General features: G+C 39.4%; 1 long non-coding RNA gene across 1 annotated transcript in view; it reads left to right on the top strand.

Moving 5' to 3' along the window:
- LOC139036101 (uncharacterized) overlaps positions 1–16,805 on the top strand; it is a 64,940-nt gene extending 48,135 nt beyond the window's left edge. The window contains exon 4 of the long non-coding RNA XR_011488845.1: positions 16,767–16,805. This is a non-coding gene — a long non-coding RNA (uncharacterized lncRNA). The remainder of the gene's footprint in view (positions 1–16,766) is intronic.

Below are 16,805 nucleotides of genomic sequence, written 5' to 3' on the forward strand. Positions count from 1 at the left end.
CAAATTAGAAATCTTTAGAAGGTTGTTGTTAGAGGGGCATATTTGGTTACAAGCTACAGAGAACCACCTTCAATTAAGGAACACATGGGATTAAGTAAGTCAATTAAGTTACATGGGATTAAGTAACTCATGGGGTTTCTCGGAGGCCTCCAGGCTGCACAGTAAAGGGAAACAGCCTCCAGTGTGGAACCGGCAGGGATGAGCACAGGGCCCAGTCCCTGGTCAGATTAGTCACTGGCAAATCGTGGTTTCACTTTTTTTCAAGTTGCCTGATTTGGAGATATTTATTGAAACCATACCTCCATTTCTTCATCTCTAAAATGAGGAGAATAATAGAATGGTGCCAGGCAGAATATCAGCACCGTGTATTGGTATTCTTAGTATTCTTGGTATTCTTCTCACTTCATGATGTTTACTATGGGGACCTGCCACTAATGACCCAAGTCTGAATATTCCCTGTGGCTATTATTGCAGATTCTGAAAAGGGTGAGTCTGATTAACTTCCAGACAGGTGACATGGGCTCCCGAAGTTCAGTTCAGGCTGTGGGTGGCTGGTGTGGCAAGTCTTGCCAAGCTAAGAAGTAATGGCCCATTGACTTAGGGGACGTAGGTAGTGTAACAGTAAGGGTTAAAGAGAGATAATTTGGTGAATAGCCAATGACGTTTTATAGGTTGAACTTGTTTCTTTGTGGGAATTTTACATCACAAGGCACATCATTTCACTTTTTGTGACTGTAGTTGCATACATCAGATGTGAGTAAACTTACATGAGAAGTAGCATGAAGAATTGCTTTGCCTCGTTTGCTCACCATTTGTCCTGAGGGTCACGGACTTAGACCAGTGGAAATTTCAGCTGCATTTACTTCGCAAACTTTGCGTCAGAGCTGGCAGGAAATCACCTCATAGACTCTTGCCCCACTAAAGTTGTGCATCTGCAGAACATGTCCCAGAGGAAGACAGCAATACACCTGGGCTGACTGCAGGCCAATCCATCTTTCTGATCTGTTTCCTTCATTTTCATGGAAGGTCAACATAGTCAAGTAGACACTGTTTTTAACACAGTGGCCAAACATGCAGTAGATCCACCATACACACAGCTTTTCTGCTAGACAGTATGCTTTTTTTTTTTTTACTTTTCAAACAGCACTTTCTTTCAAAGGTCCAAGGCTTTCCCAGGTCCTGTCCTGCCCGCTCCTTTCCAAACAATGTCAGTCCATCTGGGTGAGACCAAACACACCTGCTCCTGGCCACAGAGACTCCTAAGGAAAAACATCGGTATATTTGCAATGAAAATATATTTTAATCCCTCTGGTAACACTGTGGTGTGGAATTTTGCATCTGTACTGAGTTTTGAAAAAGTAAGATCAGTCCCTAGATTAGGATGAATAGTAATAGATGCAAATTTTGCAAGCGGCTTCTTAAAAGTTGCCTAACCAAAAAAAAAAAAAAAAAAAAAGTTGCCTAACCTTATTTTTTTAACCCACTAAAATATTTCCCCAAGTGACTGGGGGTTACTTTTTAAGTTATGAAAATGTATCCTCATAAAATAATTCATAAAGTCTTTTTGGTTTTGTTTATAGTCTTTACATTGTTTAGCAATAAAGTCATTAGTACTTCTGGGAAAAATCATGAATTGATCAAAATTATTTGATTTAATAGTATTGAAATCAAAATTTTTAATGAGAAAATTTGACACTGGTTTTTTAAATTGGCCTTAAAAAACCTATGAGAATATAGGCGAGAATATTCTTGACTGTGAGTTACTCACTGTGAAGAATCCACCAGAAAGAGAGCAAAAAGTGATGAAAAGGGGCAACAAGAGATTGAGAAACAAGTTCAGTAAATTTTAAAAAAGGGGGAACTAGAAATAGGACATGATAAAGATAGTTCACTAAACAGTATTTTTTATTTTATTCTAGAGTGTAGTGAATCAATACCTGGGGGAGAGTCTTATCCCATGTTCTTTTTTTATGACCTGAAATTTAGACCTCACTCTTTTGAAGCTGATTTCATTTCAAGCCTTCAGTGACAGCTGAGAGAATGGTTGCATATTGATAATACAGGTACTCTGTCATCATTTATTTAGAGAACTTGAAATATAGGCCCTGTAAAAAATAACCAGAAAATGATTGCTTCTGTGAATCAACGTGCTAATATGATCAGAAGAAAAATTGTCAAAACCCCTTTTGTATCTCCAAGTCTCCGCTTTAAAACTGAGCTACTCTTTCTTCATTTGAAGGCTCCAGTGATGTCTTAGGAGAAACAGTGCCTTATAGATCGGCATAGTAAAGTAGTAAAGTCAAGTCGCTCAGTCGTGTCCGACTCTTTTCGACCCCATAGACTATAGCCTACCAGGCTCCTCTGTCCATGGGATTTTCCAGGCCATAGTACTGAAGTGGGTTACCATTTCCTTCTCCAGGGGATCTTCCCGACCCAGGGATCGAACCTGGGTCTCCCACATTGCAGACAGACGCTTTACCATCTGAGCCACCAGGAGGCCCATAGATTGGCATACACATTTCAAAAATTGGTGTTAAGAACCTTTTAATTCCTGTCCTTACTTAATGAACATAAAAATATAGGTCTCATTTTTTTTTTTCAAAACTCATGCCACATATCTTTTCTTTTTCCCTTTAGCTACATCCCACATGTTCCTGGTTAGATACAGATAAAAATAATATTTCAAATCTACTAACAATCTGAAATATGTGTTTTATCAACCATGCTATTCAGGTGGCTAAGTCATGTTCTCAAATACAGTCTTTCAGAATTTGGACTTCGTGTTAAAAGCAGCCTCTGTGGTTAGAGTTTGTATTTGCATAGGGCATTTTACAGTTTCGTGCTATTGAATCTTCTTTCTGTACACAGTGCCTATAGAAAAATGTGAGACTCTATTTTAATGGATTATGAGATCTAATTTCCTCATATAAATCCCTGGGGGAGGGGAGAATCTCTTCCCTATCTTCCCCAATAATTTGTACACACACAGTTATTCAGCCTTATAATATTTGTGTAAACTCCATAAATTATCCAGCATTTTAATAGAGATGACCAGATAAATAAAGAAAACAAGTACCAAGAGGTTAAAATAGTCATAAACGTCCTTTTGCTTTGCTAAATCTACAGTTGTTAAATATTCCTATGTTGATTTAAGACAGTGGCATTTTTTTCATAGCCTATTGTATAGTTCAAGGTCAAAGTTTACCAGAAATATCAGGGGATGCATATCTAAGTAATTTTTAATGTTAAAATTTTTTTAGAATCAGTAATCACAAATAACTACCCACTCAAACTATTTTGATAAAAAATACATTTTAAAAGAAAACTAAATGTCAAAATCCAGCACTTGGTAGCTTGTTTCAATTATAATGTTTATCATTTGGTGCAGAATAAATTTAGTGATGTTAATTATGAGATTTATAGAACAATGAGTGAAGGATGGGATAGCCTGTCTCCCAGATAATTGTTCATAAGTAAGAAAAAAGAGAAGGTTTGCTGCTAGGTAATATAAAATGATACTGGCATTTAAAAAATCATTATTTCTTAATTCCATCCTAAAAAAGACATATTTCAGTGTCAGCTCAGGAGTTTCTGTTTGCATTTTCTCACTAGCTAAATCAAGGAATCTGAAAAATTGACAGTCAGTGATAGGGCAGCAAAATGAAGGCTTTGAAATAGTGAACAAGGTGTTAGCATTCAGAAGGGGACAATGAGAAGAAGGCCTGTGTTAACAGGGGGAAATGAAAGGATTTATCTTTTCACCACTTTGAAGTGGTCTTTTTTGCATAGGATGGTTCTGAGAAGAGCTCTGAAAGGAGGAAAATGAGGAGAAATAAACTCAACTAGATTAATTATAAATGACAAACAGGAAAGAAGATAGGAAGGTATAGTTAAGTAACATTACTTCTGCTATAAGTTTTGTAGATACTCCTTATCAAATTAAGAATCTCCTTCAGTTACCTAATTTGCTAAGTTTTAAAATTATGAATAGGGATTAAATTTTTTCAAAGATTTTTTCTAAAGTTATTGAATGGTTGTATTAATTTTCTCCTTTAACATGTTAATGTGAAATACATTTTTTTTTTTAATGTTGAGCCAACCTTGCAATCCTGGAATAAACTAACTTGGTTATGGGGGAAAAAAAGAAGAAGGAGGGGGAGATCAACCTTAGGATAATGGCTCTGCCAGAAATAGATCTAGATTTCTAGATTTCTGCCTTGGGCCATTGACCAAATAAATTGCAAAAGAATTAAGGAAATAAACATTAAAATTGAAACTTTAACCGGAAGAAAATAATGGGAAATACTTCTGGATTTTAAAATTGGGGAAAGCTTTCCAAACATTGTAGCCACGGAGTATCAACGTTTGTCTCTATTTTTCTTACTGTTTCTGAGTCGCCTGTTGTTTGCCGGTGTTCTTCTAAGTAGCAAATTGCAGAGGATACATAGTCAGGTTCATTTAGGAAAGTTTGTTCAGCTTGTTATCCTCATATTTTCCAGGCATACACCGTTTCTCCAGTTTATTTTGCTTTTGATTAATTTTTATTTTTGTTAAGATTTTACTTATAGACAGAATTGAAAAAGTCAGTTAGTACCACCAGGCTTGTAACAGAAAGCAGCCTCCCCCTGCTCCACCCTTCCCTCCACCCGCTTACATTTCTCTTAGCAGTTTCCGCTCATATTTCTACCATATTTCTCAATAATAACCTTGTCCTACTAGTTCATTATTAATTTGCAATAAAGGTAGGTGAAGTTTTAACTCACTTTGTTACCAAATCAAGCTTGGGTCAGCTCACCGATGTGCAGAAAAGTCACTCTGCTAACACTGGGTTGTGATGACGGAAAACACAGCGTTTACTGCAGGTGTCAAGCAAGGAGAACAAGCAGGTGATGCTCAAAGGACTAGAACTCCCTGATAGCTTTCACACATGGGTTTAAAGACCACATTAGGGGTAAGACTCACAGGATACATGGTCATGTCATAGTTATTCTTCTGACTGACTGGTGATGAGGTGACAGGGTGATGGTTTGAGAATCTCCGTCATCAGTCTTCAGGCTTTAACCAGTCTTCCTTTGTTTCTGCATTTTCTCACTTATCTCATCATTAACTGCTTGAATCTCCTCTTTGGAACTCAGGTATCATATTCTTCATCTGTTTGATTCTTCTTATTTTTTTTAATTCTTTGTTAAAAACTACCTTCTCCCTCAGTTCATCCAGTCTTCTCCCAAACTGTTTGATTATTATGATCATTACCTTGAACTCTGTCAGGTATATTGCCTATCTCCACATCACTTAGTTCTTCTGGGGTTTTATTTTTTTCTTCTTGGAATGTGTTCCTCTGTCATCTCGTTTTTCCTAATTCGCTGTCCTTACTTCTATGTATCTGGTGGATTGGTTACATTTCCCGACCTGGGAGAAGTGGTGTCCTGTAGGTTCCAGCAGCACATTCTCCTCTGGATACCATAGCCACATGCTGCAGGAGTACCCCTGTTGGGTTGCCTCGGTCCTTCTCTTGAGGCAGGCCGGCTATTGTGGATGGTCTTCTAGGCATTGCTGAGCCCTGGTCCCTTTGATCGTCAAGTCCTGCCTTCTTGCTGACGGGTGGGGTGAGACCCAGGGACTTCTGAGACTGCTGTCTCCATACTGGTGTGTGGGATCCCCTCCAGTGCAGGTGACCATGATGAAGCTGCAGTGTCTGCTCAGACCCTGGGTCCCACACCTCTTGAAATGCCTGAATATTCCCCTTTGTCCCTGAGCAGTGGAGAAGGACCAAAGGGATTAGTACAGTACATGCTCCTCACAGTGTTTCAGGGTCATCCTTCTCATCCATGAGTTCTGGATCTGAAATCAGCTCAACTCCAGGAACTGAGCAAGGCATCTTGATTGTTTATTAGAGCAACTGTTACCCTCCTATTTCTCTGTTCTTGCCCTTTCCTTTGGTTATAGATGTTAAACAGTGTTGTGTGTGTGTGTGTGTGTGTGCACACGCACACACATGCGCAGATGTGCATGCATGTGCCCATGTACCTCTAAGGATACCATGACCTATTAACTCTCTCCATACTCCCTGTGGGGCAGACACGATGGTAACTGTGATCCCTGGGCTTCACCATTGGCCCCTGTTAATTTATTATCATCTCCACGGCTGTTAATGGGCTCAGCTGTGACCTCCTCTCCTTTCCTGGCCCACAGCATGGACTGAAAACAGTATCCCTGTTACCAGCACAGTCTGGACTGCCTTGGTGCACAGTGGGCCCTCTGGGGCCTCGCATGGAGTGTTGCTTTGCTTGCTGTTCTGGATTGTTCCACTGTGTATGGGCGTGCCCACAGATCTCAGCCTCCTCACTCCCTCTTCTGTTTCCCAGGGCAGCTGAGTCATGTCCGCTTTTCTCTGCACTGGCCGCCGTTTACTCTAGGCCTGTAAGAGCCACCCCTGCGTCCTGCTGCCTCAGGAAAGTTAATTCTTGCAGCAGCCTGTGTGTATAGTCTCTTTTCCTTCATCAGGTCTGGCACTTTCCTCGATGGGGAGCTCACCTTTACTAGAGAAGAGTAGGCCCCCTCTACACACTACTGATAGTTTCGGGGATCTGTGAGGGTGACTCATATCTTTCTCACTTGTTTCAGGATCCCAGATTTTTCTAGCGAGGGATCTGGTTTTAGCATAGCAGACTTGCTTGGCTGTGCTTCTGAATGTCTCTGGAGCTCTTCAGTTCTGTTAGATCTTTTTGCTGTGTCGCTGTTTCTGTTCTCTCACTACAGGTGATAACGGCCTCTTTCCAATTATCGAGTTGCCCCCTAGTCTTTAGCTGTCTGTTAATGCTCAGGATCCCTCATTATCTCTGTGGGGTGTCAGTCCAACTCAGCTGTAGTCAGCCAATTCCACTGTCTCTGTGGCTTGTTCTCACCTTATCTTCAACAACCCGAATCGTCACACCTGTGAGGACATTTCCTAGGCCGCTTTGCTGATGTCTTTAGCAGTTCATGGCCTCCTCCACTGTGCCAGGGCCCACCCTGTGTACCACCCAGGACAGTGGGGCGCTGGCTGACTGTCTCAGACCTCATCTTACTGCTTGTTTTCTCAGGCTCTTTGTGGCTCCACTTGTACTATTTCAGGTTCTCCACACACCTGGTGCCAAGACTGGGTTTACTGGGAAAAACAGTAACGAAGGCAGAGGAAGCTGGGGCAGCTGTTAGACCCAGATGCAGATCGAGCACTCATGGTGGAGAGGGAAGGAAGAAAGCCTAAATAGCAAAAGCCTTAGACTGCAGTGCAGTTACCAGAAAGTTTTGGTAAAGCCAATTGAAAGTCCTTGAGCCAAAGTCACCATTTAGAGGAGCCTGTGTCTCCTAGATGACATCTACACCAGCATCCCTGCTGAGTGCACTTGCTGGCCAGGAGCAAACCCGGGCCTCTGTGCAGATGCAGTGATGGACTTCAGAGCACAACATCCAAGGCCCTTGGTCATTGTCATTTTCTGCAGTTGGAACCTGGGAGATCTTAAAGATGCATACTTGTGGCTGCCAGAAACATGATACATTTTATTTCTCCTATTTTTAATACCTTTAAATTAACCAATGTTTATTTAATATCTTTGCCCCTTCCCAAAATAATATAACACCTTCAAATTGTTTAACTTTTTTCACCACAGGTTGTTGATCAGTATTTTAGGTTTGTGTGTATGTGTGTGTGTGTGTGTGTGTGTGTGTAAGATGTGATGTCTGTTTATAGATTCCTTTTGTTGATTTTTTGCATATAAATATTCAGCTGTTCCAGCACCTTTGTTGAAAAGCCTATGATTTCTCCATTGAGTTACCTTTGTTCCTGATTCAAAGGTCAGTCAGCTATATTTCTGAGCCTACTTTTGGACACTCTATTCTGTTTCATTAAAGTATATGTCTACTCTTTTGCTAATAGATCACACTGTCCCACTTTATGGTGGATAGTAAATCAGTTTGTTAACAACCACAAAATAACTTGTTAGGATTTTTATTGGAATTACATGAATAAAATTAAGTTGGGAAGAACTGGCATCTTTACAATATTGACTATTCCTACCCATGTTCATTGGAACAACAGACTGGTTCAAAATTGGGAAAGGGGTACAACAAAGCTGTATATTGTCACCCTGCTTACTTAACTTATATGCAGAGTACATCATGCGGAATGCTGGGCTAGATGCATCACAGGCTTTGCTCAAAACTGGCAGGAGAAATATCAACAGCCTCAGATATGCAGATGACACCACCTATGGCAGAAAGCGAAGAGGAACTAAAGAGCCTCTTGATGAAAGTGAAAGAGGAGAGTGAAAAAGCTGGCTTAAAACTCAGCATTCAAAAAGCTAAGATCATGGCATCCAGTCCTACCACTTCATGGCAAATAGATGGGGAAAATGCAGAAGCAGTGTCAGATTTCATTTTCTTAGGGTCCAGAATCAATGCAGACAGTAAGTGCAGCCACAAAATTAAAAGACACTTGCTCTATGGAAGAATAGCTATGTCAAACCTAGACAGTATATTAAAAAGAGACATCACTTTGCTGACAAAGGTCTGTGTAGTCAAAACTATGGTTTTTCCAGTAGTCATGTAAGGATCTGAGAGTTGGGCCATAAAGAAGGCTAAGCACCAATGTATTGACACTTATGAACTGTGGTGCTGGAGAATAGTCTTGAGAGTCCCTTGAACAGCAAAGAGATCAAACCAGTCAATCCTAAAGGAAATCAACTCTCAATATTCATTGCAAGAACCAATGCTGAAGCTCCAATACTTTGGCCACCTGATGTGAAGAGCAAACTCATCAGAAAAGACTCTGATACTGGAAAACATTGAGGGCAAGAGGAGAAGGGGGTGACAGAGGATGAGATGGTTAGATGGGACCACTGACTCAATGGACATGAGTTTGAGCAAACTTAGGGAGATAGTGATGGACAGAGAAGCCTGCTGTGTCACAGTTCGTGGGGTCACAAAGAGTTAGATGCAACTTAGTGACTGAACAACAACAACCCATGTTCATAGTATATCTCTCCATTTATTTAGATCTTATTTGATATTTTCATCATAGTTTTGTAATTTTTCTCATAGATTTTATATCTGTAACTAGATTTATACCTTAGTATTCCATGTTTTTGTGCTATAGGAAATTATTTATGTTTTTAATTTCAAAATTTAATTGTTCAATGCTGGTATATCAGAAAACGTTCGAGTTTTGTTTATTGACCTGTATCCTTCAGTGTTCCTATATTTGTTTATTAGTTCCAGGAATTATTTTGTAGATTCTCTGGCACTTCTACATAGACATGCTGTGCTGTGTGCTTCATTGTTCACTCATGTCTGACTTTTTGTGACCCCAAGGACTGTAACACTCCAGTTTCCTCTGTCCATTGAGATTCTCAGGCAAGAATACTGGAGTGGGTTGCCATGCCCTCCTCCAGAGAATCTTCCAGACCCAGGGATTGAACCTAGGTCTTCTGCATTGCAGGCAGATTCTTTACTGTCTGAACTACCAGGAAGCCCAAGAATATTGGAGTGGGTAGCCTACTCCTTCCCCAGGGGATCTTCCTGACCCAGGAATCAAACTGGGTCAATTCAATTTCTGCATAGCAGGTGGATTCTTTACCAGCTGAGCTACCAGGGAAGCCCCTACATAGGCATATTCATCTGCAAATACAGTTTTACTTCTTCCCTCCCAATCTGTAAACCTTATTTACTTTTCTTGTCTTATTGCATTAGCTACAACTTCCAGTGTGATGTGAAATAGAAGTAAAAGAGGGGCCACCCTAGCCTTACAACCATTATTAGGAGGAAAACATTCAGTCTCTTAACATTTAGTATGGTGTTAGCTATAGGGGTTCTTTTGTAGATGTTTCTTCTTAAGTCAAAGAAATTCTCTACCCCTGGTTTGCTGAGAGTATTTTGTCAAATATCTTTCCTGCATAAGTGAATATCATCATATGATTTTTTCTTTAATTTATTGATGCAGTAGATTACATTTTTAATTTGAATATTGAACTCATTTGCATAACTACAATAAACATCACTTGGTCATGGTGTATAACTCTTTTTATTCATGTTGAATTCTATTGGCTAATTTTGTTGTGAATTTTTTAATCTATTCTGAAGAGGCATATTGGCCTGCACTTTTTTTTTCTTGTAATGTCATTATCTTGTTTGGGTCTCATGACAGTTGCTGGCTTCATAGAATGAGTTAGGAACTCTTTCTTCTGCAGCTACTTTCTGAGAGAGATTCATTTTTTTTCTATAAGGATGTGATATAATTCCCTAGGGAAATCACCTAGGCCTTGAGGTTTTCTCTCTGGAAGGTTATAAATTATTGACTTAATTTCTTTAATAGATGTACATATTTTCAGATTATTTCTACTGTGAGATTTCTGGTAGCTAGTGTCTTTCCAATATTTGACTTATTTTATCTAAGTTATCAAAATTTTTGCCAAAGAATTATTCATAGCATTTCTTTAAATGTCCATGGAATTAGTAGTGACAACCCTCCTTTCATTATTTACATTACTAATATGTGTTTTTTAGAACACTCCCTCACACCATATATAAAAATAAACTCAAAATTGTTTGAAGACTGAAATATAAGACATGACATCATAAAACTCCTAGAAGAGAACATAGGCAAAACATCCTCAGACATAAATCACAGCAACATTTTCTTAGGTTAGTCTTCCAAGGCAAAAGAAATAAAAGCAAAAAGAAATGAGACCAGGACTTCCTAGTGGTCCAGTAGTTAAGACTCTTGATTTCCCAATGCAGAGGTCCCAGGTTTCATCCATCGTCAGGGAACTAGATCCTGCATGCTGCAACTAAGATCCTGTGTACTACAGCTAAGACCCAGCACAGCCAAGTAAAATTTTTTAAATAGTTTATTAAATAAAATTAAAATAAAATAAATAAAATGAAAATAATAATATAAAATTAATTAAATTTTAAAATAAAAATTCAAAATAAATAAAATTAAATAAAAGTAAATAAAAATTTTAAAATAAAAATAGAATTTTAAAATTAATTAACTAAATGAAAATGACAAAAAATAAATGAGACCTGGACTTTCCTGGTGGTCCAGTGGTTAAGAATTCACCTGCCAATGCAGGGGACATGGGTTTGATCCCCGGTCTGGGAAGATCCCACCTGCCGCGGAGCAAGTAGGCTCATGCAGCACAGCTACTGAGCCCATGTTCTAGAGTCCATTCTCCACAAAAGAGAAGCTGCCACAGTGAGAAACCCCTGCACCCCAACTGGAGAGTAGTCCCCATTCGCTACCACTAGAGGAAGCCTGCGTCCAGCAACAAAGAGGCAGCATAGCCAGAAATAAATAAATATTTAAAAAATAAATAAATGAGGCCTAATCAAATTTAAAAGCTTTCACACAGCCAAGGAAGACATAAAAATTTTTTTTAAAATGAAAAGGCTACCCAGAAGGAGAGAAAGAAATAATGTAACCAATAGGGTGCTATCATGGAAAATATAAAAAGAGCTCATATAACTCAGTATTAAAGAAACAAACAACCCAGCCAAGAAGTAGGCAGAAAATCTAAACAGACATTTCTCCAAAGAAGACTTACAGGTGGCCAACAGCACATGAAAAATGCTCAGTGTGGCTAATTATTAGAGAGACACAAATCAAAACTACAGTGAAGTATCCCCTCACACCTGTCAAAATGGCCACTTTCAAAAAGTTGACAAATAATAAATGCTGGAGAAAGTATAGAGAAAAGAGAACCCTCCTACACTGTTGGTGGGAATGTAAACTGGTGCAGCTTCTATGGGAAACATGATGGTGGTTCCTTGGAAAACTAAAAATAGGGTTACTGTATGATTTCAAATCCTAAAAGATAATGCTAAAGTACTGCACTCAATATGAAAGAAAAAACTCAGCAGTGGCCACAGGACTGGAAAAGGTCAGTTTTCATTCCAATCCCAAAGAAGGGCAATGCCAAAGAATGTTCAAACTACTGCACTCATTTCACATGCTAGCAAGGTTATGCTCAAAATCCTTCAAGCTAAGCTTCAACAGTGTGTGAACCAAAAACTTCCAGATGTTCAAGCTGATTTTAGAAAAGGCAGAGGAACCAGAGATCACATTGCCAACATCCGTTGGATCATAGAAAAAGCAAGAGTAATTCCAGAAAATCATCTGCTTCTGCTTCATTCACTATGCTAAAGTCTTTGACTGTGTGGATCACAACAAACTATGGGAAATTCTTAAAGGGATGGGGATACCAGAACAGCTTACCTGTCTCCTGAGTAACCTGTATGCAAGTCAAGAAGCAATAGTTAGAACTAGACATGGAACAACAAACTGATTGAAAATTGGGAAAGGAGTATGTCAAAGCTATATTTGTCACCCTGCTTATTTAACTTTTATGCAGAACACATCATGCAAAATCCCAGGCTGGATGAAGATCAAGCTGGAACTAAGATTGCCGGGAGAAATGTCAATAACCACAGATATGCGGATGACACCACCCATGGCAGAAAGTGAAGAGGAACTCAAGAGCCTCTTGATGAGGGTGAAAGATGAGAATGAAAAAGCTGACTTAAAACTCAACATTCAAAAAGCTAGGATCATGGCATCCGGTCCCATCACCTCATGGCAAATGTTGTTCAGTCCTGTCTGACTCTTTGTGACCCCACGGACTGCAGGACACCAGGCTTCCCTGACCTTCACCATCTCCCAAAGCTTGCTCAAACTCATGTCCATTGAGTCAGTGATTCCATTCAGCTATCCCATCATTTGTCATCCCCTTCTGCATTCAATCTTTCCCAGGATCAGGGTCTTTTCTAATGAGTCATCTCTTCGCCTCAGGTAGCCAAAATATTGGAGCTTCAGTTTCAACATCAGTTCTTCCAATGAATATACAGGATTGGTTTCCTTTAGGATTGACTGGTTTGATCTCCTTACAGTACAAGGGACTCTCAAGAGTCTCCTCCAACAGCACAGTTCAAAAGCATCAGTTTCTTTGGCACTAGGTCTTCTTTATAGTCCAGCTCTCACATCCATACATGATTACTGGAAAAACCATAGCTTTGACTGTACAGACCTTTGTCAGTAAAGTAATGCCTCAGCTTTTTAATACACTGTCTATGTTTGTCACCGGTAAAGAATCTGCCTGCAATGCAGGAGACCCGGGTTCGATCCCTAGGTCAGGAAGATCCCCTGAAGAAGGGCATGACAACTCACTCCATTATTCTTGCATGGAGAATTCCATGGATAGAGAAGCCTGGTGGGCTACAGTCCATGGAGTCGCAAAGAGTTGGACCTGACTGAGCGATTATCACATTAGGTTTGTCAAAGCTTTCCTTCCAAAAAGCAAGCGTCTTTCAATTTCATGGCTGCAGTCACCATCTGCAGTGATTTTGGAGCCCAAGAAAATAAAGTCTGTCACAGTTTCCATTGTTTCTCCAACTATTTGCAATGAAGTGATGGGACTACATTAGGTTTGTCAAAGCTTTCCTTCCAAAAAGCAAGCGTCTTTTAATTTCATGGCTGCAGTCACCATCTGCAGTGATTTTGGAGCCCAAGAAAATAAAGTCTGTCACAGTTTCCATTGTTTCTCCATCTATTTGCAATGAAGTGATGGGACTGGATGCCATGATCTTAGTATTTTGAATGCTGAGTTTTAAGCCAGCTTTTTCATTCTCCTCTTTCACCTTCATCACGAGGCTCTTTAGTTTCTCTTTGCTTTCTGCCATAAGAGTGGCGTCATGTGCATATCTGAGGTTATTGATATTTCTCCCGCAATCTTGATTCCAGCTTGTGCTTTGTCCAGCCCATTATTTCGCCTGATAGATGGGGGTAAAGTGGAAACAGTAGCAAATAGATGGGAAAATTGTGGAAAGTGGAAACAGTGACAAACTTTATATCTTCTTGGGCTCCAAAATCTCTGTGGATGGTGACTGCAGCCATGAAATTAAAGGACGCTTGCTCCTTGGAAGAAAAGATGTGACAAACCTAGCTACCATATTAAAAAGCGGAGACATCACTTTGCTGACAAAGGTCTGTATAGCCAAAGTTATGGTTTTCCCAGTAATCATCAGAAGTATGGATGTGAGAGTTGGACCATAAAGAAGACTGAGTGCCAAAGCATTGATGCTTTTGAACTGTGGTACTGGAGAAGACTCTTGAGAGTGCCTTGGATAGCAGGGACATCAAACGAGTCAATCCTAAAGGAAACCAGTCTTGCATATTCATTGGAAGGTCTGATGCTGAAGCTGAAGCTCCTGTACTTCGGCTACTTGATTTTAAGAGCCAACTCATTGGAAAAGACGCTGATGCTGGGAAAGTTTGAAGGGGAGGAGAAGGGGGTGACAGAGGATGAGATGGTTGGATGGCATCATCGATTCAATGGACATGAATTTGAGGAAACTCCAGGAGATGGTGAATAACAGGAGCCTGGTGTGCTGCAGTCCATGGGGTTTCAAAGAGCTAGACATGACTAGAGAATATTACACCTATTGAAATCAGTCAGGCAGAGTAAGGCAAATACTATTATGATCTTACTTACATGTAATATAAGTAATTAGAAGTTTTGGATTAGCAGATACAACCACTGTGCATAAAATAGATTAGCAACAAGGACCTACTTTATAGTCAGTATTTTAGAAATTATAGTCAGTATTTTGTAATAACCTATAATGGAAAAGAATCTGAAAAAATAACTGTGTCACTATGATGTATACCTGAAATTAGCACAATTTACTATACTTCAATTAAATATATATACCTTTGTGTCTGTCTGTCTGTGTCTCTTAGGGTCAGCAGGCCAGCACCACATTGGGGTGACCACCCTTACCTGTCCTCCCTACTCATCTATACAGTTTCATGCACTTTACTCAGAAGATAGTTTGCAATGGCTCCTAACAAAAGAATCCTCTCATTTTCAGTGTTATCTCTTAGTGGTTGTGTGAGATGTTAATATTAGGAGAAGATGAATGGAGGCTATATTGGAATTCTCTATATTATCTTTTCAACTTTTTTTTTTTTAAATCTAAAGTTAATACAAAGTTAGGCCATGAAATAGGTGACCATTATGTCAACTGTCTCCTGTAAACTCCTGAGACTTTTGTAAGGGGAAAATGGAATATATTTAATTCAGTTTGCATCAGTTTAACCTAGAGGAGCAAAAGAAAGCTGTTAATAATTTCTCACTTTCAAGTTCAAGTAAACAAGACAGTAATGGTTCCATTATTTTAGGTCATGAGAAGGAAAGTTGCTAAAAATTATAGGTTTAGATCAGAGACTCTTGAGAGAAAAGTAGTGGAATGGTGGTCTATGAAGCCAGATTTTAAAATGAGTGAGGACGTGGGAACATTGAATGCAAATAACATTTGTATATAAATAATGGTGTCTTTCAATGAGTCTGCATGGCTGAGAGAATATTATTTATAGATGCAGAAATCTGCATATCCTCTTAGGATCTGGAGGAAAATCCAGTAATAAGACATCTGGGATGCCAGAAATAGAAGACAATGATTTGATACTTTGCTAAAGGAAGCAGGGGTAGGTAAATTAAACACCATGCAGGTGAAGAGCTGAACTGTGATTCAGAGGCAGTAAACAGAATGTACAGTGATCATCATGCATTCATCACACAGTTTCAGCAGTTTCTGAATTGGTTTCATCTATACCCCTGCCCACTTGCCCCCTCCCACACTGTTTTTGAAGCAAGTCTTCAACAGGTATAATGTCATTCATGTATATTTTAGTATGTATCTCTAAAAGATCCCCTTTAAAAAATAACCACCAGCAGTTTCATCCCCAACAATAACAATAATCTCTAATCTCATCAAATACCCAGTTTCTTTTCAAACCTCCAATTAGTTCATATATGTATAAGTGTTTATAATAGACTTTTCCCCCTGAAATTTATGTATTTAAAAATCTAGATCATTTGCCTTAGTTCTGAGTGTTATCACAAAATACCATACTGGATGGCTTAAACAGTGAACACTTCTGAAGTCTGGGGAGGTCCACGTCAAGATGCAGCATAAATCTATGATTTACTAGTTGTGTGCTGTCTGTCAACCCTTTGAAACTCTTCTGAGCATCATGTACATGTAATATGAAGCGGCCTTGAGGGCACCTTCTGGAGATAGGCTCTGTTGCCACTGTCAGGATGCTGGCCGCCCTACTTACACCCACTCAGCTGTGTTACCATGGTCTTCAGGGGGAGCCTCTGTCAGTATCTCCCAGGGCTGTTGATTTTTCCCCATCAGCAATATAGGAAGTCAAATAGTATAGAAGCAGTACAATACACATATTATATAACATGTACATGTACTAAAATAACATGTACAATATATGTATAGATACATGTTAGTTTAGGGGCAGAGGGCTGATATTTCATTTGTTTAGAGTATAGAAAAAAAGATATAGACCCACAACTTCCCTTATGTCCCAACTTGATTACAGGTTCATTTCTGAAATAGGTCAGACACATAGTGATTAATTTTGAAAATGGATGGACCAGGGATAGTTACCTGGATAGTTACCAGGATAGTATATGAAGGACTCTTATCCGGTGCTAGCATCTGTGTCCAAAATCTCTAACATGAAACCTTAAGAGAACTCCTGTTGGTGCCTGAGGAGTTGAGTCCTCTTGGTAATAGTAACTGCCTGAATGAAATTAGCCTTTGGACGGAGAAAGAATACCCCATATTGGAAAGTAATTATAGCTTTTATACTTGTGTGTGTGTGTGTGTGTGTGTGTGTGTGTGTGTGTGTGTGTGTGTATGTGCTTTCACAGCTTTTTGGAGACTACAGCCTATTTCTTCATGAGACCAAA

This window comes from Odocoileus virginianus, chromosome 7 (genome assembly GCF_023699985.2).
Source record: "Odocoileus virginianus isolate 20LAN1187 ecotype Illinois chromosome 7, Ovbor_1.2, whole genome shotgun sequence".
Taxonomy (NCBI): domain Eukaryota; kingdom Metazoa; phylum Chordata; class Mammalia; order Artiodactyla; family Cervidae; genus Odocoileus; species Odocoileus virginianus.